At 53.6% G+C, this 27,144-nt stretch overlaps 1 protein-coding gene across 8 annotated transcripts in view; it reads left to right on the top strand.

Moving 5' to 3' along the window:
- Nucleotides 1-27,144, top strand: part of KIRREL3 (kirre like nephrin family adhesion molecule 3) — a 575,242-nt gene that overhangs the window by 396,393 nt on the left and 151,705 nt on the right. Inside the window, exon 1 of one of the 8 annotated variants that reach the window (XM_067039267.1) lies at nt 16,380-16,468. The exons of the other annotated variants lie outside the window; for them this stretch is intronic. The gene's annotated coding sequence lies outside the window, so the exon portion shown is untranslated. Of the gene's footprint in view, nt 1-16,379; nt 16,469-27,144 lie in introns of those variants that run through there. 8 annotated transcript variants of the gene reach the window in all.

Below are 27,144 nucleotides of genomic sequence, written 5' to 3'. Positions count from 1 at the left end.
TGAGGCATCAGAGTCAGAATTAGGAGTCGGGTGATCGCAGGAGCTTGAGTTTGAGCGGGTTTTTGGTCTTGCAGACTTTCCATTCTGGTGTTGCTGAAGTTGGGAATGGGGTCAAGCCTCCGGTGGATGTTGGGGCCGCCTTAACGTGCGAGGCGTGGATCCAGGCCGCTATGCCGTCTACCTTGACTGCAGTTGGAGTGGTGAGCAGTACGATGTAGGGGCCCTTCCAGCGGGGTTCCAGCGTCTGGGTCCGATGCCGGCGGACGTACACAGAGTCTCCGACTTGGAAGGGATGGGCTTCTGCAGGGGTCCCCGGCCGGTATGTCTCTGTCAACTGAGACCACACTTCCTTCTGAACCAGCTGGAGCCCCAACAGCCTGGCATATAAATCAGTATTATTTTGGCAGTCTGGGCTAACACCTTCCCCCAATATGAGCAGAGGAGGAGGAGCTCCGTACAGAATTTCGAAAGGAGTAAGGTGATAGCGAGAGGGAGTGTTTCTGGCCCGAAACAGGGCCAGGGGAAGGAGCACCGTCCAATCAGTACCGCCAGTTTCAATGGACAATTTAGTCAAGGTCTCTTTTAGGGTCCTATTTATCCTTTTTACCTGTCCTGAACTTTGGGGTCTATAGGCACAATGTAATTTTCAATCTGTCCCCAAGTACTTGGCTACCCCCTGACTTACCTGGGCAACGAAGGCAGGTCCATTATCAGATCCTATTACCTTAGGAGCTCCAAACCTGGGGAAAATTTTTTCCAATATCTTCTTAGCTACTACATTGGCTGTTTCCTTCTTGGTGGGGAAGGCCTCTATCCACCCTGAAAAAGTGTCTATGAAAACTAAGAGATATCTGTTACCATATCTGCCTGGGCGGATTTCAGTGAAGTCAACCTCCCAGTAGGCTCCGGGTCTGTCCCCTCTGAGCCTCTTGCCGCTTATCATGTTTCCTTTGTGGGAATTTACCTGTTAGCATGGAATACATTCCCGAGCAATTTGCTCGGCCAATTTGGTTAATCCAGGGGTGTCATAGCCCGCCTTTTGCAACAGAGACACCATTTTCTTAGTGCCCAGATGTGTCCATCTATGGATTTGCTGTAACATAGACTTTGTTTGCTGGGGGGACAAGGACCCCTTGGTTGGGGTGGGCACTGGTGTCTCAGGGTCTGTGTTAGTCAGTTCCAGGATAATTTCTCCTAATGCCACTTCTCGGGCCACTCGATCGGCCATATTATTTTCTTTTATTAGTGGCGAATTCCCTTTTTGATGCCCAGGGCAGTGAATAATGCTAACTTTGGTTGGGAGCACCAGGGCTGCCAGCAGGGCTACTATTTCTTTTTTATTTTTAATTTCTTTTCCCGCCGAAGTCAGTAACCCTCTCTGTTGATAGATGGCCCCATGGACATGAGCGGTAGCGAAGGCATACCTACTGTCCGTATAGATGTTAACCTTTTTATTTTTAGCCAACTCCAAAGCTTTAGTCATGGCTATTAGTTCAGCCCGCTGAGCGGAGGTCCCCTGCGGCAGCGCGGCAGCCCATATAATTTCTTTCCCGTCTACCACTGCAGCCCCCGCCCGTCGCTTACCTTCTTCTAGGAAGCTGCTCCCATCCGTAAACCAGGTAAGGGTAGCGTCCGGGAGGGGCTGGTCTGTCAGGTCTGGTCTGGTTCCGTGCGCTGCCGCTAGCACCTCTTGACAGTCATGAATAATGGTGGTGCCTTCTATGTCAGGGTCCGGTAACAGTGTAGCAGGGTTCAGCCCGGTGGCTGAAGTAAATTTAATGCGGTCCGAATTCAGGAGTAGAGTCTGATAATGTGTTATTCTGGCGTTGGTGAGCCATCTATCAGGCGGTTGGCGAATTACACTTTTTAGTGCATGAGGTGCAGTTATTGTCAGATTTTGTCCTAAAGTTAGTTTATCTGCATCTTTTACCAGTGTGGCCACGGCAGCAATTATTTTCAGACAGGCAGGCCAGCCAGCTGCCACAGGGTCTAATTTCTTTGATAGGTATGCAACAGGGCGATTCCAAGGGCCCAGCCTTTGGGTCAGTACTCCCTTTGCAATACCTTTGTTTTCTGCCACATATAGACGAAAAGGTTTAGTTACATCGGGTAGCCCTAGGGCCGGGGCTGATAGCAAGGCTCTCTTAATTTGGTCAAAAGCCCGTTGTTCCTTGTCACCCCATGTGAATGGGGTGCCGCTCTTGGTTAGGGGGTACAGAGGGGCTGCCAGTTCAGCAAACCCCGGAATCCATAGCCTGCAGAATCCAGCCGTTCCCAAGAATTCTCTAACCTGTTTGGGACTCTTAGGGGCAGGTATTCGGGCCACAGTGTCTTTTCTGCTTTCTGAGAGCCATCTCTGTCCTCCTTTTAGCAAATACCCCAGGTAACTGACCTGTCGCTGACAGATTTGGGCTTTCTTCGCTGATGCCCGGTATCCCAATGTTTCAAGTTCCGTCAGCAGTCTTTCAGTCCCCTTGATGCAGTCCTCTCGGGTTTCCGCAGCTAAAAGAATATCATCAACATATTGAAGCAGAGTTACCTGGGGGTTAGATTCTCTGTACGATGCCAGGTCCTGATGCAGCGCTTCATCGAAGATGGTAGGAGAATTTTTAAATCCTTGAGGCAGGCGTGTCCAAGTCAGCTGGCCTGCTATTCCTGAGGCAGGGTCCTTCCACTCGAAAGCAAAGTAGGGCTGGCTGAGGGAGGAAAGTCTCAAACAAAAGAAAGCATCCTTAAGATCTAAGACAGTGTACCAAGTATGTTGAGGTGGGAGAGTACTCAAGAGGTTATAAGGATTTGGCACAGTGGGGTGTAAGTCTGTTACCTGCTTGTTTACCTCTCGTAGATCCTGTACTGGCCTGTAATCATTAGTCCCTGGCTTCTTAACAGGCAGGAGAGGTGTGTTCCATGCTGATTGGCATCTCACCAGGATTCCTAATTCCAGCAGTCTCTGTATATGCGGACGGATGCCGTCCCGAGCCTCTTTGCTCATAGGGTATTGGCGGATTGTTACTGGTGTGGCGGTAGCCTTAAGTTCCACTACCACCGGGGGGCGGTATTTTGCCATCCCCATCCCCGCAGTCTCAGCCCAGGCCTGAGGGAACCTGGTCATCCAGTCCTGCATATCAGTTTGAGGAGGTGAGGGTTTCTCATAGATCCTGTGTTCATCTTCTAGTCTCATAGTTAAAATCTGGAGGAGCCTTCCCTGGCTATCCGTTATGGTGGGTCCCCCGGGCTGGAAGTGAATCTGTGCCCCGACTTTGGAGAGTAGGTCTCTCCCCAACAGCGGATAGGGGCATTCTGGGATGACCAGAAATGAGTGGGTCACTTGCCCCATTCCAAGATCTACAGTCCGGCGGGTGGTCCAAGAATATTGTTTATTTCCTGTAGCCCCTTGGACCCATGACCGTTTGTCTGAGAGAGGCCCTCTTGGTTGCAGGAGGACTGAGTGCTGAGCTCCCGTATCCACCAAAAACTGAACTGGTTCCCCCTCAACTTTCAAGGTTACCCTGGGCTCAAGGAGGGGGCTTGAGCCCTGACCCCCCTAATAATCTTCTTCATCTAGGGGCAAGACCTTGTCTTGCGGCGGGCGTCGCCCGTCCTTTTTCTTCGGGCACTCCCGTACCCAATGTCCTTTCTCTTTGCAGTAGGCACACTGATCTTTATCTAATGGTTGCCTTCTGTTGCCTCCCTGTCTGCCCTTATTTCTAATGTTCCCTCCTCCAATTACGGTAGCCAAGATTTTGTTTAAGTTTTTCTCTTGTCTCTTATCCCGTCTTAACTCACGGGCTTCCTGTTCTTTCTGTCTCCTTTCCTCTCTCTCGTCCTGTTCCTTCTGTCTCCTTTCTTCCTTTTCTTCCTCGGTTTCTCTCTTATTGTATACCTTATCTGCCTCCTTGACTAGATCCTGGAGAGAGAAACCCTGGAGACCATCTAGTCTCTGTAACTTCTTTCTGATATCAGGGGCCGCCTGGTCAATAAAAGCCATAGCTATGGTGGCCTTGTGTTCCTCAGAAGTGGGGTCATAGGGAGTAAACCGCCGGAAGGCTTCCATTAGCCGCTCTAGGAACACAGTTGGTAATTCCTGGGGCCCCTGAGTTACCTCCCTCACTTTTGCCAAATTCGTGGGCCGTCTGGCCGCTCCATGGAGACCCGCCACTAGAGCCTGGCGATACATTTTCAGGTGCTCCTTACCTTCAGGAGTGTTAAAATCCCAGTTCGGTCTGACAAGAGGGAAGCCAGCGTCAATCTCATTAGGCAGCTGGGTGGGCTGCCCGTTTGTGCCTAAAACATTTTTCCTAGCTTCTAAGAGGACTCTTTGTCTTTCCTCAGTGGTGAGGAGAGTCTGCAGAAGCTGCTGGCAATCATCCCAGGTAGGCTGATGGGAGAAAACAAGAGATTCTATTAAAGCAGTGAGAGCCTGTGGGTTTTCAGAGAAAGTAGGGTTATGCATCTTCCAGTTATAAAGATCTGCAGAGGAAAAGGGCCAGTACTGGAGGGGCCTATTCCCATGGTTGTCCGGAGGGCCATATTCTCTAAGGGGTAAAGCGGTAGAATCCGGGGAAATAGCCCTCCGGCTTCTGGTGCCCGCCGAGGGACCCCCCCCTTCTGCCACAACAGGTGGCCCTATTGGTGCGGAGGGTTGTGGAGCTGGGACTGGGGAATCGGGAGGCGGTATGGGGTCTAGGGCTGGAGGGTAAGGTGGTGGTGGGGGATCGAGGAGAAGCAGATCGGACTGCAAGTCTGGATATATCGCCTTCTGTGAGTCCGGGGCTTCAGATGACTTCTCGGCGTCCGGGGTTTTTTTCAGGGCCAGTACTTCCGGCCGTGCTGGTGCGCATGCGGACATGCCTGCTGAGAGAACAAAGGGCCGGACCCACGGAGGCGGGAAAAGAACTAGATCTTCCCAGACCAGGATATATGGTGTCTGGTCTGGGTGTCCGTGGGGTCCTGTGTTAAAGACCCTAGACTTAACTAGCCTGATCTGATCTAGCATAAAGGATCCTTCGGGTGGCCACCCTGTCTGAAATGTGGGCCACTCAGAGGTACACAGCGCTTGCCATCTCCCTTTCCTTACTTCTACCGAGAGATTATGGGCCCTAGACTTAACTTCGGTCCAGTGACTTAGAGTAAGAGAGAGAGGCGTCGTCATAGTTTGTCCCATTATCGTCCGTCAGGAGAAAGATAGAGCACAGGAGAACAATAAAATTTCAGAAGACACACATTAATATTGCCGCCGCGAGCTCGTTTTAAACCGCAACCAACTCAGATTCAGATGGCAGTTTGTATATCCTGCCAGGACCGATGAAGGGGAGACAAAATTGTCTCTCCTTCCAGATGGACCACCAGGGCGTCCCCCAGGGTCCGTGGACACCAGCTATTGGCACGTCTGCCTAGCCAGGAGTCCAATACAGATTTCACAGAGAACCGGTTCGCGCGGCTTCTTTCCGATGGCGGCTTACAGAGGACAGAAGACGAACAGACAGACAATTAGGCCTACCTGATACCTCCAACTCCCGAGATTCCGGCGACTCGGGGCGAGTGGGGATCCCGGACGAGCCCCCAATCTGTTAGACCCGAACGATCTCCGAAGAATCCCAGCTCGCCCAAGAACCGCCAAGAGTCGAGAGTCGCTGCAACACGCAAGAGGTTTATTAGGAGCCGGTGCACCGGGGTTCCTTGTCCTCACGCAGGAGGCCGAAGAGGAACCCCCCCCAAGCGGAATTACATACATTTTATAGTTTTCATTATGTAAAGTGTGGATATATCAAGGGTTTTTTTCTCATTGGTTTGTTTGTTCCTGGACCGGAGTGGGGACTTGGCTCTAGTTCCTTGATTGGTTAACTGTTGGATGCCTACTTTACATTTACCGGAGTGGGGGTTGAGTCACATGAGTTATGGTAGGCTAGGGCGACCTTTAAACTCTGGCTTAGTCATTCTAATCACCCGCCATACTGGTTTTGCTGAGGTTTCATCCCCCGCCATACTTGTTTGCTCGGAGCGGTTTCTGCCTAGGGCGGGGACATTCCATTATCTTATTGCCAGCGAAAAAGCTTAAGGCTCAAAAGTATCGACAGGGAAGTAGGGGTGTAAGTATAGTTGAGGCCCTACAAGACAATGCAAGCCCAGCCAGGGGTTGAATTCAGGAACAGAGCCGTAGTCTTCTGGTTCTCTCCCGGCAGCCTTTTCAACTGCGGAGAAGGTCACACATCAGAAGGGTGGTCAGTGGACGGGCTGGAGCCAGGGGAGCGTCCTGGAGAAGGCCACCCGAAGCTTATGTGCTCAGCAGCTGAAGTAGGTCCCCTGCAGAGGCCCGTGGTGATCTCAGGAGTCTTCCCCGGGCTTGACAAACCCCTAGAGGTTTTCATATGAAGGAAAAAAAGAGGTTTTCTCTTGAAAACAAGTGGGCCTCAGTTTCTACACAGGTCCCTGTCTGCCTGACCCAGATCCAGCCAGATACCCGGAGAGAAGGGGTGAAGCAGAGAGCCACAGAGGGGGTATAGAGGAATCAACAGCCCAAGAAGAGTGGCCACCTTTTCACTTTAAGAATTCAAGGCAACAGAGGAGAGTCAGGGGATGAGATCGCGGGCGCAGCAGAAAGCGCCTGCCTGGGAGAGAGCCATTAGGGGCCAAGACACCGAGGAGGAACAATGCAGCTGAGACAATGGACGCGCTGAAAAGCCCTGGAAATATAGGGTGCACAGAGTCCCGCTTCTGGGACGTCTTCACAGATTAATAAGGTTTTTGAGGATTTCCAAAAACGTTTCTATGAGTCAGAGCCTAAGAGGGGCCAATGTGGGGCTCTTTGAAGCGTCCTTTTCAGCAGCTTGAAACGGCAAATGTCTCTGCACCCAGCGAGGAGGGGCAAGGCCTGGGCGAGCCAGGAAAAGCTATTGTGTCTCCAGAAAATGGGAGCCCACAAGGGGACTTTATAACAGCCCCGAGCAAGCCATTGAACTTGGAAGGCAGGCGCACGCCTTAACCCAGGAACAATGCCCCGCAACAATGCGAGGGAGGCCGCCACTGCTCAGATACAGAAAATGCATGATCTTCAGACTGAGGGGGATGGCATGCTCAGAAGCCTAGAGTAGGCCCCAGAAGTCAGAGATAAAGTTTACAAGGCAAAGCAAGAATTATTATTCCCACTGTAGAGGTACAGAAACTGAAGCTCAAAGACTTTTAATGATTTATCCAAAGTCTCAGGAATAAATGATAGAGCAGGCAATCATTCTGTATCATTGGCATTCAATAGTTAGTAGCAGATATCCAAAGCACCAGTGGCATAAGCAAGCTAGGGGTTAATTTTTCTCTCACATTACATGAAGTTTGGAGGTAAGTAGGCAGCCCATCCTTAGCACTGGCTTCCATACTTGGCTTATACCTCATGGTCATAAAACGGCTGCTAAAGCTCCAGCTATGGCTCCACATTTCAGGCAGGAAGGAAAAAGAAGAGGAAAAAACAAAATAGATGTACCCTCCCAGGTAAATCAGCCATCTTTAAAGAATGGTTTCTGATTATATCTCACTAGCCACCTCTAGCCATTCAAGGGGGGCTAGGAAATTTGTATTTTTTTAGTTTAGTTACATTTCCTCCTCAACAATATAAGGATTCTGATGGTAAATAAATGGGAGAGTGTATATTAGATAGGCAACTTTTTTTGCTGTAAGATCCACATTTCCTGAATCTAAATCCAAAATTCTGTCCACTACCTTCACTGCCTGTGGTGACCATGGACAGAATGGCCCAGACTACTGACTAATAACCATGTCCCCTGACTCTAACACAGAATCGGTGGCTGCACTGAACTCTGCAGTATCCAGAGCATCCTGCTGCCCAGTGCTGGTGCTGCACCAAGGACCCCAGGAAAATATGACTGTGCCCGCTAAATCCTGGCCCCATTAGCTGGGGCCAGCCCAGATCTCCTCTCGAAGAGGTGCTGTCTCCTCTGCTCGAATGAACTCACATCTCTACTTCTGTTAGGGCCGTGCAGAACGAGGCACAGCCCTTTGCTGCCACAGGAGGAATATTATGGGATGTTGTGGAGGAATGAAGTAGCTGTTGTGTTCTACTCCAGACAGAGCTGGATTTCCAAGTGATAAGAGAATCGGCCGAGTTCCACAGAAAAGTGTATGCAGGCATCAGAGCAGAAGAATGGCAGTCAGTTGCATGTATGTTTATTAATTCCCCAGCGATCGGGGCAAGTTGCCACATTCTGCCCCATTGATACCAACTTGTATTCCATGTCAGGGAAGACAAGGGTCCCATTTTTCACTGGTGCAGCAAACAAAGAGCCCATAACCAGTCATGGGGGTAGGAACGTGAGCGAGCAGGGCGGGGCCACTTTGAGACCAAACTAGTTTGGAGCTCCCACTGGAAACTGTGACTCTGACGGCAGGACAATGTGACAGGGTCATTCCTCCACCAGCTCCCTCTTTCCCCATTTCCAAATTTCTGCCTATGACATTTCAAGTTACAAGGCTCCCATCTCAGAACTTTGACTTTGAATGCCTTTTCATACTGGCCTTGAAGAAGATGGTGTCATCAGTGACCTTTTTAAAAGACCATGGGGACTTAATTAAAAACCCAACTTGGCCACTTAATTCAGACGGTCCTGTCGACTCCTGGGTGCTGGAGTGAACTCAGGCTTGTCAGCTTGCAGCCGGCTGCTGGCACTGCCCTTTGGTGTCCCCACACTGTGGAGCTGCAGAGGGACAGGCAGGCTCTGGCCCAGGCCCCAGGGCCACTGATAATGCTCTTGGCGAGAGCGGGGCCCAGCCCCTGAGAGCTGAGGGGCTCTGTGGAGAAGGGGAGGAGCCCATCGGGGAGACCGAGGCATCTGTGCAGGGAAAGGGCCTCAGAGGAAGAGATTGGGGGCCCCACGGGCTCCCGGTGACGGCGAGTCTAGAGCAAGGGCATTCCTCCTATGGCCTAGCTTTCCTCTGAGCGCCTCAGCGGAGGGACTGGAACGCATGTAATGACCCCATCCTGCTTCCTCCTGCTGCTTTGAAGATTCCAGGGATTGGCGGATGGCTGTGCCCACACGTGTCCCCTGGGCCCTGGAAACCGTACCCTGGGCTCTGCCTCTCTCTCCCAGAACCCATCCCCAGAGGCCACTGAACTCATCTGGAAGGCCAGGTTGGAGGGTGCTTTCTGCTCTTTTTATTTTATTGGTGCTTGCTTTTTTTTTTTTTTTTTTTTTTTTTTTTGTGGTACGCGGGCCTCTCACTGTTGTGGCCTCTCCCGTTGCAGAGCACAGGCTCCGGACGCGCAGGCTCAGTGGCCATGGCTCACGGGCCCAGCCGCTCCGCGGCATGTGGGATCTTCCCAGACCGGGGCACGAACCCGTATCCCCTGCATCGGCAGGCGGATTCTCAACCACTGCGCCACCAGGGAAGCCCTGGTGCTGGCTTTTATTCCCGCTTCCCAGAAGAGGAAAGTGGGGCGCATGGTGCGAGAGATGCTGTGAGGAGCTAAGTGCTCCTGGGAGAGAGTGGATAGAAGCATCTTCTCACCACTGCCAGTGTGTGCCCGCCAGGAGACGGGAGGCAAGTTCCTTCCCAACCACATCCAATAACTGCAGACTCAGTGCAACTAAGAAACATGGAAAGAACCTCTCAGAGGTCAAATCAGCTGCTTGATCCTAGGTCCAAGGTCCTCACATTCCCATCTCTCCTCCTACAGAAGGAAGAGCGTGTAGGGAAAGGAGACCTCGATTCTGGTACTTCTCCCACCACTAACTGGCTGTGCAACCGTGGACACGTTACTTAACCTCTCTGGCCCTCAGGTGCCACCTCTGTAAAGTACGGAGAAGAATATTCTGCAGGTGATGATCTTCTAGGTTTCGTTGCACTTAATTCATTCGTTTGAGAGTTTGCTAAGCATCTAGCCTACGCCAGGCACTCATTAGATCTGAGCATAAGAGAGCGAACAGAGCATTCTTGCTACACTCCTTCATGGACATAGATGCTGGACGTCAGAGTTACCGGGACTTTCTGGAAGGAAACCCTTGAAGTTGGTGAACAGCCTCTGGAGAAGACAGCTCAGCCCCGAGGCGGGATCTGCCACCTCTGCTCGAATGGCTTTCCCTGTGGTCCATCAGAGCCTAGGGAAGAGAGATTCATCCTGGGAGGTTTTCCTGCCTTTCTAGGGGCCAAGACCTCGCTGCTTCCCCCAGCTCCTAAAGGAAGAAACCCTCTGCCAGCCTATGGCCCTGGCTCCTTAAATCATAGCTTATTACAATTCTTTATGACCACGCACACACCAAAGAAAGCTTTGGAAAAGCAGGTGGTGCCTGTGCCTGGAGAAGCTTCTGGAAAGAAGCTCCTGCCACACTCTGTCACTACCCTTCACCTAAGGCTTTGTCATTTCTTGTCATTCCCCTGTCACTCTCAAGGGGGCAGTGTGGCCCGGCTGAAGGGACTGAAGGGCGGGTGGTCAACGAGGGCTTCGGGAAAGGAGACCTCATTCCAGTCCTGTCTCTGTCACATACCGGCTGTGTGACCTTGGGCCAAGCACTTAATCTCTCGAGTCACAGCAGCATCATCCTTAAGATGGTACTAACAACGTATAGCTCTCGGGTTGTGGTGGAGCTGAAATGAGATGATTTATGTAAATGCTTTGGTAAATTAATGAGGCTCAAGTCAAAGGTCAAGTGTTACGATAGGAAGACCCTGACAAGGGAGAAAGAGGCCGAGACTCAAGTCATCAGCTGAGCGGGTATCTATGCAAGGCCTCCCCGTCCGGGTGTCGCCCCCTGCGTATTCCCCCCGTCCCTGTGTCCTCCTCCCTGCCCGAGGGGGTTAAGAGCCTTGGAGAGAGAAGAGGCGGTCGATGACGTAGCTCTCGAGTGCTCTCCAGCCGGGCTGGCAGCCCACAGACCTTGTCACGGGGGCCACAGCTGCGGGGACACAGTGCCACAGGCAGCCGAGCGGACCCTGCGTCCACATGCAGTGCCTGCTTGGGAACCACGCGCTCCGATCAGGTTCTACTAGGGGTTGACCAGGCGCTACGACCCGTTGGGCCCAGGGTCCCAGTGCAGCTGCAAAGTGGCTTTTGCCAGGAAACGCCTCTCCCCCGGAGCCCCAGCCCGCTGGCCCGGAGGGCTGAGAACTGCACGGTGGAAGGCTTGCAGAAAACACCACGCAGACCCTAAACGCAAGTTCCTTCTCTGTGGCTTCAGAATTCTATATGACCTTTAGGACAATGATTTTTTTTCCAATGTTCTGGTCAGGGCCTCTATCTTTCTATGAGGACCCCTGGCTAGACAGAGAAGGGGAGTTAGCCAGGAGGATGTGTTAGAAATCAGAGAATTGTAGAGCTGGCAGGGCCTTAGAGAGTTTCTGCTGCTGCCTCTTTGTACCCTTAAAAGTCCCAGTCGTGAGGCCTCAGGGGCCCAGAGAGGTCAGCCGACTGGCCCAGACCCTCCAGCGGTGGACAGCCGGGAAGAAAGGACTCTCCCCGCCCTGTAGAGCTGAGCCCTACCCTTCAGACCTTCCTCCTTCTCCACGTAAAGGAGGCCCACATCCTAGTATGTGGGAGACCGCAGGCCCCAGAATCTGTCAATGCCCTGAGGAGATGGAAGGGGAGGGGGGCTCTTGGCCCAGCAAGGGGCCTGGGGCTGCTTGGGCTCCAGGAATTGTGAGCTGTGTGACCTTGGGCAAGACACAGAACGTCTCTGAGCTTCCTTTTCCTCATCCTAAGGAATGTCACCCTGTCGACTTCAAGCATTATTGTGAGGAACAATGTGAAGTAGGGCGGTGTCCCGGGCCGTGCAACCATTTGGGGTTTACCCTGCCCAGACACGCTCCCTGCCAGAACGCATGGAAGGTGACCCTGGGATTTATGCCTGGAGGTTAAGGAATTCTCTTGTTAAAGTGTTTATACCCTTGGCTTATGGCTGGTTACAAGCGTCAAGCCAACTGCTAGACTTGAACACCTTAATACCATATTAATGTATTAGATCACTTTCTAATGCGGCGAGTGCCCCAGGAGGTGGGGTAAAATGTGACACACAGGACAAGCAAACTGTGGTGAGAGAAGACACAGGGAGAACAGGGGGGGAAGAACCCCGGGTGGGGTGCCCAGCTAGGGAGGGCTCTGAGAAGCCTGAGCTCCAGGCTCTCTGGTAGGTGGAGAGAGGGGGCGGGGTGGAGACCGAAGCCAGGGAGATGACAGGGCAAGAGGAGGTTTTACTCCCTTCAAAAGTGGTCTGGCCATATTTTCTGCTTCACTCCATCCCCATCTTCCTCCCACCCCCCACTCCACCCACACACTCCCAGGGAAGATCAGGATCTTCAGTTACCGGGTCCAGAAGCCCCGGTTGCTACTCCTTCTCCCCTGTGGACGTGGACAAGCAGGTACACTCCTCCCCTCTGCCCGCGAGGACAGAGACGACGGTCTGTGTCCCCAGCTTCCTTGAGCTGGAGACAGCAGCCCCCGCCAGGCACAGCTCGGGTCCTGATTACACCCTCTATCACTTTCCCACTGAGGCTGAAACGGGGACAGATCGCTCACCAAGCAGTGGCAGCGACCTTCACAGGCCGTTTCACCTCCATCCAGCCCCCGACTCTCCCGGGACCAAGTTCTCTTTCATCTGGAGCGTTCTCTCCGTGCCACAGCAAAGCCAAGTGCAGCCATCAAAGACTAGGGGGCAGGAAAGGTGGGCTTTGGCCCTTGGCCACACAAGAGGGCAACGAGAAGAGCTTTACCCACAGTGGCTAATATCTGGAAGACTTGGGGACTTAGGACTGGCTGATAGTTGCCAACCCAGGGACTTGGGGACCAAGAAAAGTGCGTGCAATCTGAGACTGCATTAATTGCAAAACGATGCTCAAAACATAGGGGCGTGACGTGTCCCTCAGCTTTGTTCGGTCAGACCACATCTGCAATTTTGCATTCAGTTCGAGAAGTCGGTTTGAAAATGGACGTTGGGCTTCCCTGTGGCGCAGTGGTTGGGAGTCCGCCTGCCGATGCGAGGGACGCGGGTTTGTGCCCCGGTCCGGGAGGATCCCACGTGCCACGGAGTGGCTGGACCCGTGAGCCATGGCCGCTGCGCCTGCGCGTCCGGAGCCTGTGCTCGCAACGCAAGAGGCCACAGCAGTGAGAGGCCCGTGAACTGCAAAAAAAAAAAAAAATCTATAAAAAAAAGAAAAGGGATGTTAACGAAACAGACCAGGGTGGTTTAGGTTGAAGGAGCATGCCATATGAGGAAGAGGCAGGACGTATGCAGTGGTTCAGAACACAGATCTCCAGAGTCAGCTTCCTGGGCTCACATTTGAGATTCAATAAATTCCCAACAAATATAAACCAGCATTAGGATGAGTGTGAGTATTAATTACTATGAGTATTATTATTTGTATCTGTATCAGTATTAATATTTGTATTCGTATTCATACTCGTGTTGGTACTGGTGTTAGTGTGGGTACCCAAGGATACTCTGTGCTGCAGTTGGACCCTGGTTGGTATTCGGGGGGAGCCCCGCTCGGAGGATGAGGTGCAGTAGGGAGAGGGGCTCTGGGCTGTAACTGAAACAGGACTCAGCTAGCAGCAGGGCCCAGGGATGGCACCAGCCCAAGCCCGGCGGGGTGAGGACACGGGCAAGGTGAGGTGAGGCGGCAGGACACACTGGGCCGAGGTGCAGGGTGTTTCTGCAGAGCACAGGTAGCGGGTGCCCCAGTCAGGAACCTGAGGCTGGGAGGTCAGGGGCTGCACTCCCACCCTCCAGGGAGTGTCCACTCCACTCGGGGCCCAGAGAGGACGCATGTGCTTTAAGTTCAGAGACGTGGGAGTTCTTCCCCCAGCCCGGCCACTTAATGAGCTGTGTGACCCAGTGCAAATTACTCAACCTCCCTGAGTTCCCGTTTCCTCATTTGAAACTGAGAGTGGCTGCTTCAGGGCGCTGTGAGTGGGGGGAGACACTTAGCGAGACCCACACACTGGGCCGTGATGGAATGCCAGCTCCCTTTGCACGGCAAGCACGGAGGACCCCAAGCGGTCAGCGGTACGGCTGATGCTTCCCCCACCTGCAGGCCCCCCTTGGCCAGAGTGACACTGGTCAGGGACAAAGTGGCCTGAAAGTCCTGGAAGAGTCAGAGGACAGCTGTACGCCCCACGCGGGCTGGCGCGTCGGTTCCCTCCACGCAGACCCGGCCCAGGCTCTTCAGCTCTGGAGGGCTTGGAGGGCCCTTCATCTGCCGCTGGGGTATTTGTTGTCACGAGGAACAGAAGAGAAATATTGTCTCCAGCTGGAACCACAGGAGGTGGACACCTCAAGAGGCATCAGCTCGGGGCGGCAGTAATTGCTCTGATTGGAAGGCATTTCTTCAGGTTGCTAGGAGGGACAGGGAAGTGCAGCCAGGTTGCAGGTGCCCAGGGATTCCAGGGAAATCCTGGGGCCCTGTGGCTCCCTTGAAGAATGGGCGCCGGGCTCCACACACCAAATTGCTGTTATTTCTTTCTGCCTGCAGCAAGCTCCCTGCTGGAGTGACGGATGCCCTGGGTTTCCCGTGGTTCCCCCGCCACTGTCTCCCTCACCTCAGTTATCTCAGGAGACAGAATTCTAGCCCCGCTCATAAATCCAGTCCCTGGACACATATATCCTGAGTGCCTACTAATTGCCAGGTTGCGTTCTAGGTGCTTGGGATGTGCCAGGGAACAAAACAGGTCCCGGAACTAAGGAGACAGACTCTAAACAAAACATAATAGATAAGTAAATTATATAGAATGCTGCAGTGTGTTAGGTGACGGGAGACAGGGTGTAGACAGAGCAAAATAAGCTGGTGCGAGAGTGCCAGGGCAGGGCACCCCAAGGGAAACGTTCCACAGGGCCTCTCTCCTTCCCCTCCCCACCCAGGGATGCCCAGCAAGTTTCCACCAAACCACTTCTGGTTGCTGTTTTAGGGAAGGAGAGCCCCGACCCCCTCCAGACTCCTGTTCCCACCCCGACCTGCCAGGGCAGCCCTCCCAGGTGGCTTACAATTTACAAAGCACTTCTAACATGGAAAATCCCGTTTAATCCTCTCCCTAAGGACACCCGAGGCCAAGGGTTCTTCTTCCCATTTTGTGGATTAGGAGACAGGGGCTTCTCGAAGACCAAGGTCACACAGGTCTATTAAGTGGTGTTGCCCAAATATGGCCACAGGACGTGGATTCCCATGCCAGCTCTCGGCCACCCTGCAGCGTGGCTCTCCCTCCCCAGTCTCGTGCCACCCAGAACAATCCCACGAGCCAGGAATAATAAAGCCCATTTTGCCGATGGGAAACCAAGACTCAGAGAGTCTAAGTAACCTGCCTTAAGTCACACAGCAAAGCAAATGGCAGAGCCAGGACTTTTCCCAGATCTGCCTCCAATCCCAGGGCTCTCTCCCTGCCCCATAGATCCTACATCTTCTTACATCAGCTTGTCCTTCCTTCCTCTGAGCCCTCTCTGCACCCAGACCCAGGCTCTCTTTGCATTCAATCACCCCCATGAACACTAAAAAAAAAAAAAAAAAAAAAAGATAGATGGCAACAAGAATTGTGCTCAACTATCTTACTTAAGTCATAATCATTCCTAATCTAAATTTGCAGGAATGTATTACACAGTCTAATCATTCACATATATTGTACTGCAGTTTCAATTTAGTGAAAAGTAAAAGCCATTCAGAAGGCAGAAATACATTCAATGAACATCTCCCAGATTACAGTCCTTCAATTGATAAAGCACAGGCAGGTTTTTTTGACTCAGGGGTTGGTGCTGTCTGCTCTGGTTTGGGTCCATTTCCAGAAGCTCCGTCACATACAGTTAAGGGCTGAGGGAGTCCAGAGCAAGGTGAAGATGCTCCAGGCTGCGGGGTCAGGGCAAGGAAAGGGCTGTGGGTTTGGACTCACTGCCCCTGATGGCCCAGACACCCGGCTGGGGTGTGCTAACCCCTCAGCCTCACCGCCCCACCCCAGCACTGTCCCTCCAGCTCTGCTCCAGTCCAGACTAAACGTGCCTTCACCTTAGCAGAACATGCTCTTTCTGACCTCCGGGCCTTTGCACGTGCTGAGCTGGGAAACACTCTGCAGGCCCACCTTATCTGCCTGTCTCCCATTTGTCCCTGGGGTTTCAGCTTAGGTGTCATGTCCGCTGTGCACCTTCTCCAAGAACCACTGTATCTGGTGGTGACTCTCCTGCACATCGTCAAGGTGCCAGGCTCCTCTCATCAGAGCAGCGGCCACTCTCTATTTGGCTGCTGTCTGGCTGTCTCTCCCACTAGACCACCAGCTCCTTCATGGCAGGGACTCCGTCTTGTCCCTAAGCCTAGTCCTGGTAGGTGCTCAGTGAATATTCATGGGGTGGGTCAACAGTCCTGAGCGTTTGCACACTGATTCGCCCTCCTCTGACACTTTCAGAGACCTGGCCACACGCCTGCCTCAAGACTTCCTTGTGAGCTCGGCCGGCTGAACTCCTTGTCTGACCGAGTGACCGCAGTGAGCCCCCAGCAGGTCAGTGGCCGAGTGATGTGAAAGCCGGGCCTGACCACTGGCTCCAAGCCTCCCCCCGCGCCACCTTGTGGTCGTTGCCTGTCAAGACGGGAAGGGGGCAGCGGCCAAGTCCGCACGGCCCAGAAAAGGCGGGAAGGCTAGATGTGGCCTCATGAAAATTGACTTTGAGGCCAAAAGACCCGAGTTCAACTCCCACTTCTGTTTCATCTATCGTGTGACTCTGAACAAGTCATCTGATTAATCTCTGAGCCTCTATTGTCAGGTTTATAAAGAGAAATGACGATACCTGCTACCTGTCTCAAAGGGTTGTATAAAGATCGAGTGACAAGCAAAGGGTGACGAGGGTTACATATTTCAAGGTGGCAGTGCCCGTGTGAGCATAGAAGCCACAGGACACCCCCAAACTCACATACAACCAGGGGGGCTCAGGCGGACAACCTTGTACTTGATCCTGAATCTCCAGCTCCAGTCAGGTTACCTAGTTGCCCTGTTACTCCATAAAGATTTAGACCAGGGAGGGCTTCCCTGGTGGCGCAGTGGTTGGGGGTCCGCCTGCCGATGCAGGGGACGCGGGTTCGTGCCCTGGTCCGGGAGGATCCCGCGTGCCGCGGAGCGGCTGGGCCCGTGAGCCGTGGCCGCTGGGCCTGCGCGTCTGGAGCCTGTGCTCCGCAACGGGAGAGGCCACAACAGCGAGAGGCCTGCGTACTGAAAAAAAAAAAAAAAAAGATTTAGACCAGGGAGGTGGCAGCTGTCAGCAACGTGAGTCTTACTGATTTGGGCTCTGAGTCCCTCACGAACTGGGACACGTGGACGGGGGCCCCTCTGATTCAAGACCCTCAGGTGCGTCTTCCAGGCCAAACATCTTGCTGTGTTTTCCCAAACATGCACTGTCACCTGAGCTCATCCATCACTTCCCACCATTGACATGCGGCCCCATCGGGCAGGGATCCTGGGGCTGAAAGATGCTCTGCAACAGAGAGTTTGTTTTTAAAGAGAGGAAGTAAAGAATAATGTTCCTGTTCCAAGCTGCTGAGGGAATTGGGAAGGCAGACGGCCGTTACTCAGGCCGAAGCCTTGCCAGGCCTTATGATATCATATTTATTTGCCAAGAAAAACAGCTCCCTCACATCTCTCAGACAGTGCGGGGGAGCCAAGGCCCAACCAGTCACGGATTGGGCGGAAGGTTGAAGACACACAGACCTCGTGGCCCCATGATGACGGCAGCCATTTCATTAATAAAGTACTGCTTAGCTGGATGGACCCCCAGCGTTTGCCAAGCACTGCAGACAGGTGAACAGATGGGCATGAAGGACTAGGCCCAGATCCCTTCCTTCCCTTGAGCCCTTTTTGCCATTTGGCGTGAAGGTGGAAAATCAAGCAGTTTCCTACCCAGTCCTCTGCTTCTAAACACTGTTAAGAAAAACGGGACAGATGAACCTATTTGCAACGTAGGAATAGAGACACAGAGGTAGAGAACAAACATGTGGACGCCAGGGAGGGAAAGGGGGGGTGGAATGAATTGGGAGATTGGGATTGACGTATGTACACTATCGATACTATGTATAAAATAGAGAACTCAGGAGAACCTACGGTATAGCACAGGGAACTCTACTCAGTGCTCTGTGGTGACCTAAATGGGAAGGAAGTCCAAAAAGAAGGGGATATTTGTATACGTACAGCTGATTCACTTTGCTGTACAGTACAAACTAACACAACATTATAAAGCAACTATACTCCAATAAAAAAAAAAAATAGATTGCAGAAAAAAAAAGTAAAAACAAACGAAAACAACCAAAGGATAAAAGCACATCCTGTGGATAAAGGTCCACAGACTGTCTTGGTAAAGGTTCATTCCTTTATGACACACTCCCAAGACCCACACAAATGAGTCCAGAGTTGTCTGATAGCTGATGTATTGAGTTCAGTGGCAGTTACTGGGGTCTGGCCCCCCTGTTGGTTGTGAGACGCTCGTGGGACAGACATCTGACCTGCAGCTGTAACGAAGTCATGATGAGGAAGCTCTTCCCAGATCTTAACGAAACCCCTCCTGCATCAGCTTCCATCCAGTGGGAGGGAAGGAGGGGAGCTGGTAGGGCCGAATCTGTTATCCTGAGCACCTGGTACTGGAGGAGAGTTGAGCCCATGTGGAATATTTGGAAGAGCCACCTTTGCTGTACTGTATTCTGCTGCCTAGACGGCAAGACCGGGCCAAGCCCACGACGGGGGCCAAGCCAGAGAAACATGTACAAAAATGGGTCTTCAGGCCCCTGGGGACTGCGTAATGGGAAGGGAGGAAGTGGGTCGTCTGAGAGTCCAGGAGCGTGAGCTTTGACAAGCTCCAGGGTCAGCAGGAAGGGAGAAAGTCAGCAGGAGTTGGCCGGACCACGTAGACCTATTGTACAGGATCTAGGTCTGGGCAGCAAAGGGGTGGGAACCCCAGTGCTTGGGCTCTGGACCACAGGCTGGATACTCTCCCTAGTAGCCAGACCGTGCTCCCAGGGTCCATGTGTATTATTTTTTTGCCTCTCTTGAGCACACAGCCCATGCCTGCAAGCGTGCACCGGATGCCCTGACCCCCGCCAATCTGCGGTTTTCGAATTTGTCTCACGAGGTCGGCTTGGTGGCAGTTACACCGTCTCATTTTCCTGGAGGTCCTCAGGGGCAGCCACCAGTTGCACACGCTAAATGTCAGCTATGTTAAACTAACACGTTCACATCATTGAAAAACCCTGTTTACACATAATAAACATGGAGATAGATGCCGCAGAGGAAATAATAAGAGTATTGATTAAAACAATGGCCTGTAATGCCTTCTGAAAGGCTGGCGATCACCAGCAGCTTCCTCAGCGGGCCCCCACCCGCCCTGCTCGCAGGCAGCCTCCCTCCCGGACAGCCTCTGGCCGCCACTCCCCGCCCCCGCCCCCGCCCCCGCCCCCACCCCAGGACGGAGGAAATGGACATTTCCGTGGGCCCTCCCAGTGAGGAGCCCTCGCTGCAGGCCAGGCACTGTGCTCAGTGATTATGCTCAGTGATTGATCTCGTTTTATCCCCATAACAGCTCCTCGAGTGGGTGGTATTGTTATTTTCATTTTACAAAGAAGGAAGGCGAGAAGTTAAATGTCTTGCCTGGGGTTGTGCAATTCATAAATGGCGGGGCTGGGAGTTGAAGCTGGGTCTGCTAAGTCCACAGCTCATCCCATCCACATGAATTTAGCCTCCTTTGTGTATTGGTTTTATATCTCAGTATGTAGGTACGGAGACAGGAGTGAGGGAGAAGCGCCTTGTGTGAGGCCGTACATTAGGCACTGGGGGTCTGGACGAGACTGTTACCGCTGACCTGTTGGTGTAGGTGGCACGGCGGTCTGTGAGCAGCTCCACCTTAGTTACGATCCCAGCTATCCAGGGCTGGGAGGAAGGCCGGCAGTTTGGCAGACCTGGAGGTCTCAGAATCTCAGAAACGGAAAATCTCATTTTAGAAAGGTAACTCGTTGTCCTAGAGAGGCTGGCAAGCCGAGAGCAAGGGCGTGTTTTCCCCGGTAACCGCAAACCTCCCCCCCAGCGCCGAAGGAGTCCACAGCCAGCTGAGGACAGCAGGAGGGTCTGTGGCCACAGGTCGGTGGGTCAGATGGAGGAGACTCCCGCCGAGAGGGCGCGGGAGGCCCAGGGGAGCAGGCCAGAGGTGTCGGCGTTGTTTTCCATGGTGACGAGTGGCTGGTGTGGGGCAGCGGAGGATGTGGGGGTGTCTGGTGGCCAAGAACAGACAGCAGTATCCCCCCACCCCCCGTCGGGAATCAGAAGCTCTTCTCTGTGCTGTCATTTACTGATGGTGTGACTTTGGGCAAGTCACTGACGCTGTCTGAGCCTCAGACCAGGAATAAGGATAATCCTACTTCTTTGTCAATGTTGTAAGGACTTAGTAGGGAAATGAGTGCGACCGCAAGAGGTGCTGACCTGTCGTGCGGTCAGCTCTCGACGGACCCGAGTGCAGAAGGGGTGCTCGGTCCTCATGGGACCCAGGCCTGCGGAGCCCCCAGAGACCTCTGCGTTCAGCATCCCCCTTCCCCAACCTGACCCGGAGCTGAGGGTGTCCGCCTGTCCCTGCCCAGCAGCCGGATTTGGAAGGTAAATGCACAGAGTTTACATCCGCCGAAATCCTTGCTTTGCAGTGTTTTGCTTTCTTCTGCTGAAGCGGAAGATTTCCACTAAACCCTTCAACGGGGTCTGGATTATTGCTTCCGGCAGCATCAGGGGAGCGTGTTCTGATACCAGCTCACACGGGCGAGACACGGAAAGCAGACACACAAACCGGGGCTTAGGGCGGCCGGTGAAGGCGGCCACAGGGGCTGCTGGCAATACTCGGCGGCCTCGCAAACAGGCACCCGCGGAGCCGGCAGGCGTCGGGGAGGAACCCGCGTGTGACCCGAGCAGGGAGGTCACTGAGAGCTCACCCCCTGGTTGGAGAGATGAGAGACCTGAAGTTCAGGGAGGTTCGGTGCTTTGGTCAAGGTCGCCTGGTAAGGCCAGATGAAACGCACAGGCAGACCAGGGCCAAATAAAGGGGAGAAGTCTGGCTTGGGAATCAGACAGACTTGGGTTACAGCCCTTCTGGCCACTTAAATGTGTGACCTTAGACAGTTTGCTGAGTCCCGAGAATCTGCTTCCCCGTTTGTGAAATGAGACTATGAATACCTACCTCATAGGGCCAGGGGGCCACAGGCCAGGTCTGGTCTATCATAGGCCCTCAGTAAGTGGGAGCCCTTTTCCGGCACCCTCTCCCCTCTCCCTTGGGGTGTCTCTGCCTCATCAGGACACCAGCAGCTCTCCGTGTGAGATGCTAAGTGTCTTACTCTGGTCCTGAGGCCCAGTCCTGGCTCAAGAGGAGACTCCTGGGTTAGGCCCTGGCCAGGAGTAGGGCAGAGGGTCTCCCAGACCAGAAGAGCCCAGGGCTTGTGCTTCCTTCCTGGACTCAGAGAGACCGGGCAGTGCCGTCCCAGGCCACTCGTGGCTCCCCTTGTCCCCAGTGCACGGAGCCGTGCCGGCCCCTCCCTACAGGAGGCTCGCCGGAGGGCCGTGCGTGAACCCCAGGAACCGTGTAGGGCTTTGCCTGGGCCAGTTGGAGACTCTCCCTGGCAGCAGGAAAGGAAATTCCAGGCCGCATCCTCCACATTCACCGTGCTCCACAGGGAGCCTCAAGCCGAACGCTCTTCCCTCCTGTACTAACCAGTCCCCATCATCCCCTGTGGCCCGGTTCTAGTCCCAGCTCCTCCACGAAGGCCTCCCTGGCCGGGCCAACCACGATGGCTGTTTGCTACCCTTTGTGGGTGTCCCTGTGTCCCCAACTATGGGGGCCTCGGGTGAGCGGAAATGGAGTCTGGCGCATCTGTATACTTCCAGCTTTTGTGCAGTGTCCAGCCCATCCAGCAAGTATGCGTTAATCTCCTAACATAGACCAGTCACAGTGACAAGGGTCAGGTATAAAAAGAGGACGTGGCCCCCGTTTTCAAGGACTTTACCATCCAAGCAGACAGGCAGGCACATGAGCAGATACCTGTAGCACAGTGACAGAGGCAGGGCACCGGCTGCGGAGAGGGTGTCACCACTGCTGGTGACCTGCGAGGATTGTCCAGATCCAGGTGCAAATCCCGATGTGGAGAAAGACACAAATGCCGTCGTGCTCAGGGAGCTTCTGCCCGGGACTGAAGTCGCCCGGGCCCCCTGTGACGTGGCCCGTTCCCTCAGTTCCCCGTCCCTCATGCTCTGTCTCTCTAGCCCACCTCTCCCGTCCCGCTGGCTCCCTGCTTAACCCCAGCCCCATCCTGTTCCGGAGAGAAGTTACTGTTTCAGTGAGAGCACAGGTCCTGGGAACTCAGAGCGCCCTGATGAGGAAGGCCCAGTAAAAATCTAGTAAGTAAATCAGAGGGATGAAAGCTCAGACCACAAGCGGGAGGGTTTGGGGAGGGAGGAGCTCCAGCCCGGGGTACCTGGGGAAGTCATAATTGACAGAGCAGCCTCAATTCTCCCAGCCCCGGATGGAATCTTAGAAATTGGATCTTATACTCACCTGGGTTCAGGAACTAACTACCTTCCCAAATGATCAGTTCCAAGAGCTCTTGGTGGAATCCGCTGGGGGCCACATTGCCGTCAACTGTTTTCGTCTCATCCTCGGGGCCATGGTGGCTGGTGGGAAGGAAGGCCCTGCAGAGGCCTGGTGAGCTCTGGCACTGAGACCTCCGCTGGTGACCGAATCATGGTGGCTGTGCTGGGGGACAAGTACCGGCTTCGGGTTTGATCCAGATCTGGGTCCCCCAGCCCTCTGGCTGTGTGGCCCCAGACAATGGTGCCCCTTTGCGGACCCTCAGTGTTATCCGGGTTCATGCCGATAAATTGCATGAAAAGAACGCAAGGGTAGAAACGTGCTCGTGGATGTGGCTGTCCCTTTCCGTCGCAGAGTCAGTATGCCCAGACCCACTGGGATACGAGAGGCTGGAACTTTCACAATTTCTAAAGCGTGGGCCTGTTTTAGAGACCGAAGAAGCAGGACATGTGCCGTCCGAGGAGCAGAAGGCGGCAGGGCAGGAACAGTTTGTCACTGAATGCGGAGAACCCTCCCCGCGGGCACGGCGGATTCTGGGCCGCCGGAGCATCATTACTGCCCCTCCGCCAGGGCCTGAGAGCAGCAGACACGCGTGCACACGTGCTCACTCGCACACCCGCACGCTCTCACACACGCGAGACACTCACCGTTCACTGCGTGTCCTCCCCACAGGGACACGCATGCCCATCTTCCCCGCCGTCCTCCCCTCACGGGGGTGCACATCCGCGCTCCCCCTGTGTGAGGCGCCCAGGTGGAAGTCACACCAAGTTCAGATCACCATCTTTCCTTTCCTGGACGTGTGAAGCAAGGATTCCTCCGGGGAACTCCCATTTTGCCCTCCTCCTTCTTCTTGAGATGCTGAGGAAGGAGTAGTGAGTGAAAACAGGGCCCTGAATGTGCAGAGAGGCCAGGGGGCCGTTCCTGGGCTGCTAGCGTCCCAGGCCCCAAACTCCCAAGGGTTGTTTCTCTTGCAGAAGAGAAAGACCGTCTGCTCAACTTCTGAGTAGTCAGTTGGAAGTGTGACTGGCCTTGTTCTGTGTGGCCCTGGGGGCAGATGTGGGATAAATGAGTCACAGTTGCAGGGCAGTGGAGGACATTTAAGCTAAATATAAAGGAACTTTAAAATTATTTTAGTTTTCCAAAAATGAAAAGCACAGCCTTGCAAAGTAATGAGCTGCCCGTCACCAAAAGGATCCAAGGGGAAACCATGGGACTACTTCTCAGAGATGCTATAGAGGGGTTCCTGCACCTGCTGTGAGGGTGCAGCTGAGTGACCTCAAAGGCAAGGAGTCACCACTCAGCATCTTGCCCAGCTACTCTCCCTGAAGGCAAGGATGAAGCCCAGAACAGAGGAAGGACGCCCAGTTTCTAGGATGCTGGGCTCCAGTAAGACCCTCCCCCACCCTGGGTATTGGACGCTCACTGATCTACAGGTGGCCCAGGCCTTCTTCTTCCCTGGATTCTGCCCCCTGTCCCCTGCCATCGACCTGAGTACAGAAGTCCAGAGACTGAATCTGTTCCAGGTGATGAAATTTTGACATTTGGATGAATTTAGACCCAAACTCACTCAGCTTATTGATCCTAGAGAAAAACGTTCATCCTTTAAAGACCACCCAACTGCATACTTAATCCATGGGCCACACACCAGCTCGACAGAAGATGCTGCCAAGACAAACATGATGCTAAATCTTTATGGAAAGGGGGCTTTATGACACTGAGGTCCGCTCTTCCCTCCAGCTGGTAGGACCTCCCTGACACGTGGGGAAGTGCCCACAGAGGCTGAGGGGCGGTTAGAGGGAGTCACGGCTTCTGAGCCCACTTGGCTGCTGGCTGCTGACAGCTGTAGGACTGGTAACTAGCATTAACCTGCCCTGAACCTTAGTTTTCTCCTCTGGGAAATGGGAGACTAACAGAGCCCTCCCCAGTTCTGTGTGGAGTAAATGACCTGTGTGTCACGGCGCCCAGCACGTGGAGCAGCTCGCTAGGCCTGGTGCCTTGTCCTTCGGTTTACGTTCCAGCTCAGAAAACCTCATCTGTGGCTCGGAAGTCTCTGGCACCGCACCTCAGCTGATTTTAAAAGGCCCCAGAAACAAAGCAAGCGGGAAGAGAGGAAGCAAACTGACAAGCGCGCGTGTGCGTGTGCGCCCACATTCAGACCAGCGGCCACTCCGGCCCCAGCCTCACGCAGGGCCAGGTGTGGTGCCTGACACACACCCTGCCAGCGTGAGGTCAGCTCTACGGACAGCATGTTGCAGATGGTGTTGCTGAGGCCCAGTGACTTGTCCAAGTGTTGTGACACTTCCTACCACTAAGTGATGTGTCTGAAACAGAAGCCCGGGAGGGCAAAGCATTGTCTGTGTGTTCATCACAACACCCACAGCAAGCAAAACCGACTCGGAGCGAACGCTCAACAAATGTGGAAGGAATGAATGAGTGAATGAATGGTGGATAGAAAAAAGAATCAAAGATGAAATTCTGAATGACTTGAAACTTAAGCACACAAGTCTGACCTCCATGTAAGGCTGATTCAGGCACATTTCTGAAAAAGGAAGGGCCAGGGAAGAAAGAAGATGCACAGAGTCCTATTCTCAAACCACCAAGTAAACTCTCAGACCTCAGACCTCCCCTCGGCCCCCAAGACATAAGGGTAGATAGTCCCAACCATTTAAGTCACTCGTATGTGTTTATTGAGTGCCCACTTTGTGCCAAGCTCTGTGCTAGGTAGTAGATTTGCAAGGATCAATGGAGATGGTCCCCACCTACAGTCAACACGGGTGGTGCAAAAGGTAATAAACCATCATTGCTTCCACAGAAGTCTCATAACTACAGTACTTGCGAGGTAGAGGGGTGCCCAGCTGCATGAATGGGTGAGAGAGGGCCACATGGAGAGGGACTTTCCTGTGGGTGGGGTGGGAGGTCTTGAACTATAAGTGGGACGGGTTGGATGTTTGCAGGGAGTACAGGAATCCCTAGTAGAAGGAACAGCAAGGTCCAAGGCACAGAACTAGTCATCACGACTAGCCCTTTGGTGGAGGAGAGGGCAGGTCAGGCAGCAAGACTGGGGAGGGACGCAGGGGTGAGCATCCCCGCCGTCCAGGACTGAATGACGCAGCCCTGCCCCTGGTGGCTCTGGGCTAATCACTCCCCTCCTCTGAGCGTTGGTTTCCTCCTCCATACAAGGTTGAAGGGGGTGCTTTCTAATTTCCCTTCCGGTTCTAACATTCTATGACATTTCTGACTAATGCACAAGATCAAATATGTACACAAGACCAAAGGCATAAGAAAATACACGAAGAAACGTGGGTTAATCAAGTGCAAACAGAGTAAGACCTGAATAGCGCGGCTATGCTGGCAACTCCTGTTATACCTGTGGAGTCCTCCCCCAGGTGTGCGTCCTAGTTTCCAGAACCCCCGTGGCCCCTCCCCAGCCCTCAAGGAAGGGGAGGTTCCCAGCTGTCCCCTGGGAAGTCTCACCCATGTGAGCCAAATGCCCCCAGTTGGTGGTACAGAAAGAAGCAGTCAGGAGGGCCTCCCCCTCTTTGTGTTTGGCCAGGGGCAGGTGCTGAAAGTACACCTCAGCCCACAGGGCTCCTGACACTGAGAAAAAAATGCTTTGGTCAAGAGTAGTGGAGGGCTTCCCTGGTGGCGCAGTGATTGAGAATCTGCCTGCCGATGCAGGAGACACGGGTTCGTGCCCTGGTCCGGGAAGATCCCACGTGCCGCGGAGCAACTAAGCCCGTGAGCCATGGCCGCTAGGCCTGTGCGTCCGGAGCCTGTGCCCCGCAACGGGAGAGGCCACAACAGTGAGAGGCCCGCGTACCGCAAAAAAAAAAAAAAAAAAAAAAAAAGAGTAGTGGAAACCTTTCCTAGCTCTCAGTTCCCTAGAGTCAGCATCATTTCTAAGCTACAGTCTCCAAGGAAGGGGAGGTCTTCAGACTCAACAAATCCTAAAGCCAGAGGGCTCTTAGGGATCCCTTTGGTGAGAGGTTATTAGTTTGGACGGGAAAGCACCAGCCCCTTGGACAATACATGAAAACCACAGTTTTCTCCCCAGAAAAAAATGCCTGCTTACACCTCCAGAAGAGTGTAAGAGCCCCTGACGGAGGTCCCCTTGAGGTGCTCAGACACCAGGTTAAGTCTCCTATCCTAGTTCAAACTCTCTATTTTGCAAATGAGAAAATTGAGGCCCAGAAAGGGTAGGTGACTCACGCAAGATCACCCAGCTAATTAGAGCAAAGCCAGATCCCCAGGAAGATTGGGCCAGCATCTGCCCCAGGCAGGGAGGCTCCCAGTAGGGCACAGCATCACTGGCACCTGACCTGGAGCTGGGCCCCTAGCAGAGGCCATGGCTCAACTCTGGCCGGCAGCCGAGGAGAGGGGACCTCCAGGCTCCCCGGTAGGCAGGTGCTCTCCTCTGGGTATTGGCCGGTCCCCACAGCTTTTGGCTTCTGCTGCCACTATGTCTGTGGTCTTCCCTGTGGCCCCAGCCAGGAGAGGGGACTTGGGCCACGGCTCCCTGACTCCGCACCCTCCAAGTATCCAGCAGGCTCCATTCCGCTCTGCACACAGAATGCTCCTTAGG

The sequence above is a fragment of the Kogia breviceps genome, chromosome 7 (genome assembly GCF_026419965.1).
Source record: "Kogia breviceps isolate mKogBre1 chromosome 7, mKogBre1 haplotype 1, whole genome shotgun sequence".
In the NCBI taxonomy this organism is placed as follows: domain Eukaryota; kingdom Metazoa; phylum Chordata; class Mammalia; order Artiodactyla; family Physeteridae; genus Kogia; species Kogia breviceps.
Note: the sequence above shows the minus strand (reverse complement) of the source record. Positions and strands in the feature narration are given on the sequence as shown.